General features: G+C 46.3%; 1 protein-coding gene across 2 annotated transcripts in view; it reads left to right on the top strand.

Annotated features, from left to right (window-relative positions):
• The first annotated feature begins 2,942 nt into the window (after positions 1 to 2,942).
• Positions 2,943 to 11,288, top strand: part of ABHD6 (abhydrolase domain containing 6, acylglycerol lipase) — a 62,915-nt gene continuing 54,569 nt past the window's right edge. For both annotated transcript variants that reach the window (XM_003410039.4, XM_023547577.2), the window contains exon 1: positions 2,943 to 3,046. The gene's annotated coding sequence lies outside the window, so the exon portion shown is untranslated. The remainder of the gene's footprint in view (positions 3,047 to 11,288) is intronic.

The following is an 11,288-nucleotide window of genomic DNA, read 5'->3' as shown; positions in this document are numbered from 1 at the left end:
AGACCCTTCAAGCATGAATTACCCACTGTTAAGGTTTTGGAAGCTGAAATTTAAAAATTTTTTTTAAAGTAGTGTTTTAAAAGACAGTTACTTGCAGACACACCAAGCAACATTTGATGGTTTCCAGGTTGAGGCTTTCCTGGAAGTCATTCATTGATTTCATTCATTTATTAACTCCTCAACACCAATGTGGTGAATGCTCCCCGAGTCTAAGACTGCACGGCTGCTATGGCTGTTACTACGTCTATTACGTGACAGATGGAGATTACTCTGCACTGACCCACTGGACCTGCTCTGGGCGTGGTGGACGACAGCTGCCATAGAAATGTTCAAGTTTGGCAGTGAAACAAGATGAGGCCAGAGAGGAAGGACCGGGCAACACATCCTTTAATGAGTAAACTGCCCCCCAAAACTCTGGGAACAGTTCCCTTAAACAAGCCAAATGTAGCCCTTGAAGTCTGGGTGAGGAGGTGACCAACATCACAGAGGAAGGTGCTCCAGGCCAAGCCAGGGTGATTGTCCTGAACTCCAGCTGAATTCCAGAAGCATCCTTGACAAGACAGGCTTTACAGGGATGGGCGGTCACCAGTGGTCTCAGACGTGCCCCTTTGCCACTTCACTGGGGCTTGTCCATATCCCATTCCTAAACCTAAGACCTACCCTATTCATCCAGGCTTGGCCAGCCTAGCAGCCTTGGCCAGCCTAGCAGGCTTGGTGGATAAAGGAGGTTGCCTTTGTGATGGGTTTAAATGGCCAAGAGGGTCCTTCTGCGCACTGGAACCACCAGCTTGGCAGACAAGCAAGCCAAGTTCTCAGTAGGAAGACCTGAGTGCCCTGAGGGCAGGACCCTGGCCTCTCCTTGCTAATTGCTACACAGTGCCTGGCGCATAGTAGGTGCTCAGTAAATACTCGTTAAATGAACAAATGAATGAGCACTTTGATAGAAAAAGCCCCACAGTGCAGTGTGAGCCCAGCAGCAGCTGGGGAAAGACTTCTGAGAGCAAGTGATTTCTAAACGGAGACAAACAAAACCAAAAGGAATAGCCAAGCCAAGCAGGTGAGGAAGAGAGTTTTGCTGGAAAGAGCGGAGAGGCAGAGTGGTGTAGTTCTCCCTGGGCATCTTGGAGTGTGAAGGGGAGTGCTGCTGGGTGATGCGGCTGTCATGGAAAACTGAGGTCAGATGCTGAAGACCTTAGCTGGTGGGCGGGGGGGGGGAGGGTAGTCAGAAAACTTCATTTGAATTTAATGGGTGATAACTTTTATCCCCCCATTTTTTCTAAACATTTTTTTGTGTATGTATGTGTGTATGGCAAAATATATGTAACATAGAATTTACCAGTTTAACTCTTTCTAACTGTATAACTCAGTGGCATTAATTATATTTACAATACTATGCAACCATCGCCACTATCTGTGTCCAACACTTTTTCATCACCAGAGACAGGAACTCTGCAGCCAGTAAGCATTGCTCTAACTCGCCTTCCTCCACTCCCGCAGCCCCTGGGAACCACTACTTTTTCTGTCTCTATTCTAGTCTAGATATTTCACGTAAGTGGGATCATACAATATGTGATCTTTTGTGTCTGGCTTATTTCACTCACCATAATGTTTTCAAGGTTCATCTGTGTCATAGCATGTATGAGAACTTCATTTCTCTTTATGGCTGAGTGATAGTCTATTGTGCGTATATACCGCGTTTTGTTTATCCATTCATCTGTTGATGGACACGAGTTGTTTCCACCTTTTGGTTATTGTGAATCATGCGCAGTGACCACTGGTATGCACGTGTCTGTTAGCGCCGCTACTTTTAATTCTTCTGGGTATGTACCTAGGAGTGAAATTGCTGGGTCCTGTGGTAATTCCATGTTTAACATTTTTAGGAACCATCAAACTATTTTTCACAGCAGCTGCATCGTTTTACCTTCTCACCCAAACCAAACCAAACAAACCCACTGCCCTCCAGTCCATTCCGACTCATAGCAAACCTATAGGACAGAGCAGAACTGCCTCATAGGGTTTCCAAGTCTGTAAATCTTTAGGAAGTAGGCTGCCACATCTTTCTCCCTCTGAGAGGCTGGTAGGTTCAAACCACCGACCTTTAGTTAGCAGCCAAGAGCTTAACCACTGCGCCACCAGGGGTCCTTCCTTCTCACCCACCTCCCTGTTTTTTCGCCTAGTGAGGTTTAAGATTTAAGTAGCCCTTTTTAAAAGGAAGACATGACTGTAGTGGGGATATAGCCAATGGGTGCACAGGCCTTTCAAGAAGCCCATTTTCTCCTCCTAGCACTGGTGTGGGGCAATCCTGGGTTGGAGGGCCAGCTCTGACCCTACAGGCTGAGTATCTAGGCAAGCCCCTCACCTCCCTCAGCCTCGGTTTCTTCTTCTGAGTTAAGGGAGCCTACATAGGATTAAATGAGGCGGCGATGTACCCGAGGTCCTTAGCTCTTAGTGCTTAGTCTGCTCGTAGTGTCGCTTGGCTTGCCTGGGAACCCACGCGCTCTCTCCCAGTCCTTTGGGGGCAGAGATCCTGTCTGAGTACCTCGGTGGCAATGCCAGGCACATCTCAGCAAATGAAACAACGGCCCGACGACTAGGGCCTGGCGCTGTGGAACCGGACTCTGGGTACCACTCCCCCGCCGGGCCGCCCCACTGAGAGCTCTTTGGGGCGGGGCCACTCCAGGCGGCACTGCCCTCCTCCCGCCGCACCCGCAACACAGCAGGTGGCCACGCTCGGGAACCTGGGGAGGACAGGCTGCTGTGCAGATACTAACTTCACCTGGGGTTGAATGCTGTGAGCCGACGCGCGGAGGAGTTGGGGGCTCCCTTCTGGGGCTCCCCCGGCGGCGCAGGGAGCCGGGTGCGGGCGGGGGAGCGGCGAGGGCGGGGCCAGCTTTTCCTGTCGGAGGACTCAGACCTGCGAGCCGCGCCTTTAAGGCACCGAGCCGAGCCCGAGCCGAGATCCGCGCGGGCACGGGCGCTGCGGCCGGAGCTGGTGCGGGCTGGGGGCCGGGTCCCGGGCCGCGACGAGACGGCTGAGCCGGTTCAGGTGAGCGCGGGCGGGCAGGGCTGTGCGCTTAGGGAGGGAGGATCCGGGCGCCCCCACGGCCCCGTGACCTATCCTCCACTTCCCGGGTCCCGGCTGCCGGGCCCTCCCCGCGAGCGGCGGACGGGGTGAAGATGGGTCTGAGACTTGCACCCCTTTCTGCTCCGTCCCCCAGCTCGGCACCAGAACCTGAGCGCACCCTTTCCGTGTCTGGATGGATTTGGGGTTTCTGTACCCCCGTCCTCCGCACTTCCCGGGTCCGGGCTGCCTAACACCCCAAACCCGGGACAGGGTGAGGATAGGTCGGGGACCTGCACCCTCTTTTACTCCGCTCCGCCACTAGCCCCTATGCACCCCTCCCAGTGCCTGGATGATTTTAGGGCTCCTGCACCTCCGTTCCCCCTACTTTCTGAGGAATGGCGACAGCTTGCTTTCCCAGCCGACATCACTCCGCTTGTCGCCTCCCCCCGTCCAACTCCAGACAGCTGCACGCCCTAAGACCCCTCCAACACTCGCCCTAAGACCCCTCCAACACTCGCCCCCAGCAGGCTTTCAGCTTCCCTTCCCACAGTCTGCTCCAGTTGCCTCGACCTGTGCCCTCTCCACCCTGCCACCCGCGAATCGGGATTCTGGTCCAACCACCCTGACAGCCGGGTGCCCGCCAGCCCGCCACCCCGGCATCCCCGCCTACGCCTGCACGGGTTTTCAGGCTGCAGCCGTGCAAATGCGGATTGTGTAACGCGGGCTGTAGGGAGGGCACGTGGAGACCTGCTCCCCTGAACTGAACCCGCAGACCAGTGGGGGAGGCCAAGTTGAGAGAGGGAGGCAGGGAGGAAGGAAAAAGATGCCCGGGGTCTAGAGGCTGTGCATCCAGGAGTATGTATTCTTAGGGTCCTTTTCGTGCCCCAGGATGATTAAGAAGAGGAAACGGGCACAGGGTCCTACCCCCGCTGGGACCAGGAGGCCAGCAATTTGTCTCACCCTTCTCCAGCTCCAGCTCAGAGATCCCTGATGGTGGGCTCCGCTGGGCTTGGGCTTAAAAATAGTCTAATAACAATAGTAACTGAGATACAATAAGCAAGTGTGTGGGTAGTGGTTGAGTGCTACAGCTGTTGACCAAAAGGTCAGCAGTTCAAATCCGCCAGCTGCTCCTTGGAAACTCTATGGGGCAGTTCTGCTTTGTCCTGTAGGGTCGCTATGAGTCAAAATCTACTCGACCACAACGAGTTTTTTGGGTGTGGGTGCCAGGCCCTGTGCTAAGCACTTTAGGAAGATTATCTGCCATAACCCTTATAACATACCCATGTGGTAGGTGCCAAGGAAGAGTGAGGCTTCCAGAGGCGGCCCCAGATACAGTGAGCCTGACTTCACAGCTCCCGTTCTGAACCACTAGACTTTGTTACCCAATTGTAACTAATTAAGTCTTCTTAACACCATTTTTATAATGTAAGAAGTTAGAAAGGAGAGAAATAACCTGTGTTCCCAGCATCCATTATTTTTTTTTAATTAGGTTCCTAGACCAGCAAGGGCTCCTTGGTGCCCTCTTCAAAGAGACTGAGGCCCGGAGAGAAGGGACTGGCTGAAGGCCACACAGCTAGAAAGTACCAGGTCTGGGATGCAAAACAGGGCCTCACGTGTTCTTCCTGGGCTACCGCCTGGTATCCCAGGCCCCTAAGCAGAGGCCCCTAGAGACTCGGCCGCACCACCTCCTGTTGCCTTGGCTGAGCACCAGAGCGTGGCTTCTTCCCACTGCTGCTTTAGCTTAGCTGTTTTCCTCGGGAATGCCTTCCTGGAACCTCATATACCCTTTAGGGCAGCTCAGCTGTCCCCTCCGGGAATATGCCCCTGATTCCCCCTGCTCATGAAAGCTGTTCCTTTCTCTCCTGGAATCCATAGCTGGAATCTTACTACTTCCCACCCCCCAGATGGCATTTGGAAAATGCTCCTGTGGGCATCAGCCCTGTTAGGTGCAGCTGTCCTGCAGAACCAGAAACACTCCCCAAGGCCCCTCTTGCGACCTGCCTGCCTGGTCAGCCTCCAGAACGCAGAGAGAGGGGTCCATGGGAGGAAGGGTCGACTTCTGAAGTAAGAACAGGCTCAGGATTTCTGAACCCTGCAATGCCAACCTCCCTCAGTTGAGCTTCGGCCTGACTACAGGGAAAATGGTTGAGCCTTGTACCTTACATTAATATCATACATTTATTTTTGTTCTTAACCAAAAGGATTTTCACCGGGAAATCAGACAAACTTGGGTTCAAATCTTACCTCTACTACTTGCTAGCTGTGTGGCCATGGGCAAGTTACCTAACCTTTCTGAGCCTGTTTCTGATAATAGTTTCTGGAGACAGTGGTGAGACTTAGATAAAATACTGCACACCGCCCAGGACATGGTAAGCACTCAATAAGCACTAGCTGTTTTACAGGCGGAACCCTGATGGCACAATGGTTAAGAGCTTGGCTGCAAACCAAAAGGTCAGCAGTTCCAACCTACCGGCCGCTCCTTGGAAACCCTGTGGGGCAGCTTTACTCTGTCCTGTAGGGTCGCTATGAGTCGGAATCAACTTGACAGTAACAGATTACTATGAAAGAGGAGCCTGGTTGCACAGTGGTTAAGTGCCAGACTGCTAACCAAAGGATCAGATCCACAAGCTGCTCTGCGAGAGAAAGATGTGGCAGTCTGCTTCTGTAAAGACTCATAGACTTGGAAACCCTATGGGGCACTTCTACTCTGTCCTGCAGGGTCGCTATGAGTCGGAACCAACTCGCTGGCAATGGGTTTAGTTCGTTTTGTTGTCGTTATGAAACGTGAGTGACAGTTTACCGTCATTTTGAGTTACTACAGAAAAATTATTACTAAAGCGCTGACATTGACTGTGCTTAGGGTGGGCCAAAGGAGTTCTGGCCAAGAAGAGGTAAGCATTTTTTTGTGCTCAGAAAGGCCTATGAGGGTTTCTTCAGCCTAACCCATCCTTTGCTTTGCAGGAAGAGACAGAATTCCTTTTCTATTTCCCTAGTTTTAGAAATTAGCAAGCATTGGACTCTGAGAATCTGCACACCTGGAGTGAATGTGGAAATTTAGTGTGTGCAGCTGGAAGTAATTATGAAACTTAATGATAAGAGAAAAAAACTTGCTCTTAGAGGTGACCTCGATTTGCACTCTATGTTGGTTCAGGCGTGTCTTGTGGGCTGGAGGTTAGAATCAAAGCTTCTCTCTGGATTTGCATGGAAGGAAAGCAGGAGTGAGTATTTTATCCTAGTAGGCTAGTAAGGAGCTAAGAGCAGAAATCAATTTCCCTATGCCATATTCTGTAGGAGCCCTGGTGGTGCAGTGGTTAAGCGCTTGGCTGCTAACCGAAAGGTTGGTGATTCAAACCCAGTAGCTGCTCTGTGGAAGAAAGATGTGGCAGTCTGCTTCTGTAAAGATTTACAGCCTTGGAAACCTTACGGGGCAGTTCCACTCTGTCCTGTAGGGTTGCTGTGAGTCAAAATCAACTCTATGGCAGTGAGTTATGCCATTTTCTTTACTAAACTCCTGGTTATTTTGGTGACTGGGTCAGTTATGGCAGTGATGAGTGTTCAAAAGAAGAGGGGAACTATGGACTTTAATTAATAATAATGGAACAATATTCATTTGTCAGTTGTAACAAATGTACCACACTAAGGCAAGGTGTTAATAATAGGGGCAACTGCAGGGATGGGGAGGGGCGTATGGGAACTCTGTACCTTCTGCTCAATTTTTCTGTAAACCTGAAAACAAAAAAACCAAACCCACTGCCATCGAGTCGATTCTGACTCACAGCAACCCTATAGGACAGAGTAGAACTGCCCCATAGAGTTTCCAAGGAGCGCCTGGCAGATTCGAACTGCTGACATTTTGGTTAGCAGCCGTAGCACTTAACCACTAAGCCACCAGGGTTTCCTGAAGCTGCTTTAAAAAATAAAGGCTATTAATTAATTTAAAAGAGGGGGACAGGAATGTCCCCTCAAAGCTAAGTGTTTGGAATATGCCAGGAAGCTAGTTCTGCAAGTAGAAAAAGTTTTACTTTAAAATTTCTCTTCATTCTTTATTGGGATAATTGAAAACCTTTGAGTTTAGATTGCTTTTGAAGATGTCACTTTTTGTAAATTTCCCAGTTCTGTGGAATTTAGCAGTCTACCGGACTTCTGGGATCCTGAGGGACTTCCACATTTTTCATGCTGTCTAATGTGATGGTCACTAGTCACATGTGGCTATTTAAATTAAAATTACATCGAATTCAAAATCCAGTTTTTCAGTCACACTATAGCAGATAGAGAACATTTCCGTCTTCGTATTAAGTTCTATGGCACAGTGTTGTTTTAGATTAATAAGACCATGGCAAAGCTGCTTGATGATGGGGTTAAGTTCCATTCTTCCTGTCAAGTCATCTGCAGGCCAAGAAAAAGAGTGAGCAGAGAAAGGGAAGGTTAATAAACCCCCCTAACCTCGTTCTGGCTGGCTGACTCACTGGCTTTTAACAAAGCAGGTTAAAAGGATGAGAGAGAGGGTGGGATCAAATGAAGCATCTCAGGGCGATGCAGCTCTGCCCTGGCTGCACATTAGAACCACCTAGAGAACTTTTTTAAAAAACACCCATGCCTGGGCCAGGTCCAACTGAATCTCAATCTCCAGGGCTGAGGCCCAGGAATCATAATTTTTAAAAGCTCCCTTTCCCCAGGGGATTCTAATAATGCAGCCAGGATTGAGAATGACTGACTGCCTTCAAGACTGTGAACTTAAAAAAAAAATACTTCTAGCAAAGTTGCAGGGTACACGGTCAACAAACAAAAATCCACTGGTTTCTGTACACCGGTAGTGAGAAACCTGAAAGGGAAATGAGAGAAACAATTCCATTTACAATGACATCAAAGAGAATAAAATACCTAGGAATCAGTCTAACCAGAGATGTGAAGAATTTATACAATGAAAACTGTAAAACACTGATGAAAGAGATTAAAGAAGACTTAAATAAATGGAAAGGTGTTCCATATTGATGGGTTGGAAAACTTAATATTGTTAAGATGTCAGTAATAGCCAAAGCCATGTGTAGATTCAACACAATCCGGATCAGATGCTAGCAGCCATCTTTACAGAGATAGAAAAACAAATCCTCGGCTTTTATGGAACGGCAAGAGGCCTCAGATAGCTTTAAAAAAAAAAAAAAGTTGAAGGAGAAGAACAAAGTAGGCCTCACTGTTCCTGATTAAAACACACTGTACAGCTTTGGTAATCCACACATCCTGGTACTGGTGTGACAATAGACACATAGACAATAGAATTGAAAGTCCAGAAATAAACCCACACTTCTGGGGTCAACTGATTTTTTTTTTTTTTTAATTGTGTTGTGCTTTAGGTGAAAGTGCACAGTGCAAATTAGTTTCTCATTCAAAAACTTATACACAAATTGTTTTGTAACATTGGTTGCAATCCCTGCAATTTGTCAGCATTCTTCCCCTCTCCCTCTACACCCCAGGATTTCCCATGTCCATTCATCCAGTTTTCCTGTCCCTTCCTGCTTTCTTGGCTTTGCTTTTAGGCAGGTGTGACGCATTTGGTTTTGTGCACTCTATTGAACTAAGAAGCACGTTCCTCACATGTGTTACTGTTTGCTTTGTAGGGTTCCTCCAGTCTCTGTCAAACTAGTAAGTTTAGTCTTTTTTGTGACTTTGAATTTTGTTCTGTATTTTTCTCCTGCTCTGTCTGGGACCCTCTACTGTGATCTCTGTCAGAGTGGTCAGTAGTAGTAGCTGGGCACTATCTAGTTCTTCTGGGCTCAGGCTGGTGGAGGCTGTGGTCCATGTGGTCCTTTAGTCCTTTCGACTAATGTTTTCCTTGCCCCTTTGGTTTTTATCATTCTCCTTCGTTTCAGACTGGATGGGATTAATAGATGTATCTTAGATGGCCACACACAAGCTTTTAAGACCCCAGATGCTACTCACTTAGGATGTGGAACTCTTTTTTTATGAACTATGTTATGGGTATTTTTTTTTTATGTTATGCCATTTGACCTAGATGTCCCCTGGGATTATGGTCCCCAGCCCTCAGCACCAGCAACTCGGTCCCTCAAGGTGTTTGGATGTGTCCAGGGAGCTTCTGTGACTTTGCCTTGGTCAAATTGTGCTGATTTCCCCTATATTGCATGTTGTCTTTCCCGTCACCAAAGTTGACAGTTGTCTACTATCTAGTTAGTGATTTCCCCTCTCCACCCCTCCCTTGCCTCATAACCATCAAAGATTTTTTTTTCCTCTGTGTGAACCTTTTTCTGTGTTTTTATAATAGTGGTCTCATACAGTATTTGTCATTTTGTGATTGACTTATTTCACTCAGGATAACCCCTCCAGATTCATCCGTGTTGTGAGATGTTTTGTGGATTCATCATTGTTCTTTATTGTTGCGTAGTATTCCGTTGTGTGACAGACACATAGACCAATGGAACAGAATCAAGACCCCAGATGCAAATCTACCCACCTATGGTTAGCTGATCTTTGACGAACGCCCAAGGTCCATTAAATGAAGAAAAGATGATCTTTTTAACAAATGCTGCTGGCAAAACTGGATGTACATCTATAAAAGAATGAAACAGGAGCCATACCTCACATCATACACAAGAACTAACTCAAAATGAATCAAAGACCTAAATATAAAACCTAAAATTATAAAGATTATGGAAGAAAAAAATGTCCTTAATACATGGCCTAAATACAATACAAACCACAACTGACAATGTACAAGCTTTTTTTTTTTGCTGGGAGTTTTTAAATTACCTCTTCAGTCTCTTGTTATGGGTCTGTTCAGATTTTGTGTCTGGGATTGTGTCAGTTTAGGTAGGTGCTGTGTTTCTAGAAATTTGTCTGTTTCCTGTAGGTTCTCAAATTTGTTGGAGTACATTTTCTCATAGTATTCTGTTATGACCCTTTTTATTTCAGTTGAGTCTATTGTAACGTCCCCATCTTATTTCTTATTTGTGTTATTTGCTTCCTGTCCTGTTTTTCTTTTGTCAGTTTAGTCAATGGTTTGTTGATTTCATTGATTTTTTTCAAAGAACCGACATTTTGTCTTGTTGATTCTATTGTTTTTCTATTTCATTCATTTCTGCTCTTATCCTTATTTTTCCTTTCCTCTGGAGGGTGTGGGCTTCTTTTGCTGTTCTCTTTCTGTGTGTTCGAGTTGTAGGCCTAACATTTTGAATTTGGCCTGTTCTTCTTTTTTGAAGTGTACATTTATTGCTATAAATTGACCCCTGAGCACTGCCTTTGCTGTGTCCCAAAAAGTTTTGGTATATGTTTTCATTCTTATCTAATTCTAGGATTTTTTTTTTTTTTATTCCATCTTTGATTTCTCAAGCTGCTTTCAGGGTTCTTTCTTTGGTTTTAGCAAGTGTTATTATGATACATCTTGCTGACTTTCTTTTGGGGTCTATCCTGTATGGTGTTTTTTGAGCTTCTTGAATGGTCACCTTTTTGTCTTTCATGATATTTGGGATGTTTTCTGCCAGCAAATCTTCAACAATCTTATCTGTGTTTTCCATTTTCTCCCCCTTTTCTGGAAGTCCAATCACATGCAGATTTTTGTGCTTGATTGTGTCCCACATAATTCTTAGATTTTCTTCATTTATTCCTCTGATTTTTCCTAAAACAAAGTGGCATCCATGTATTTATCTTCAGTCTCATCAATTGTATCTTCCACTGTTTGAGATTTTCTCCTAAAACCTTCTATTGAGTTGTCCATTTCTGAAATTTTGTTTATCTTTTAGATTTCTAGTTGCTGTTTTTGTGTGATTTCTAATTATTTATTTATTTTGATTTTTTTGGTCTTGTATTATTTTCCTGAGTTCTTCTATTGCTTTGTCTGTTTTCTTTGATTTTGGCTATGTTTTCATTGGTTTTGTCTGTGTTTTCTTTGATCTCTTTGCTAATCTCTTGAAGAGTCCTAAATATTAGACTTTTGAATTCCCTATCGGGTAGTTCTGATGCCTTTTCTTCTGCCATAAGGTTATCTGATTCTTTATTTTGGTCACTTGCTGGAGCCATCTTGCCCTCCTTTTTTTATGTTTTTTGGTATTGTCTGCTATCTCCGAGACATTAAGGTGTTATTTTCTTTATTTATTGATTGTATGTCTGTCTGCTTCTGCTTTTTTGTTTTGATATGTCAGGGCAGGTGGGCTGGGCCTGCTTTGCTGCTTGCTCGTCTGTGGGCATGATAGCTTCCACCACCTTGCCCAGGTGG

Source organism: Loxodonta africana, chromosome 22, assembly GCF_030014295.1.
Source record: "Loxodonta africana isolate mLoxAfr1 chromosome 22, mLoxAfr1.hap2, whole genome shotgun sequence".
Lineage (NCBI taxonomy): Eukaryota > Metazoa > Chordata > Mammalia > Proboscidea > Elephantidae > Loxodonta > Loxodonta africana.
Note: the sequence above shows the minus strand (reverse complement) of the source record. Positions and strands in the feature narration are given on the sequence as shown.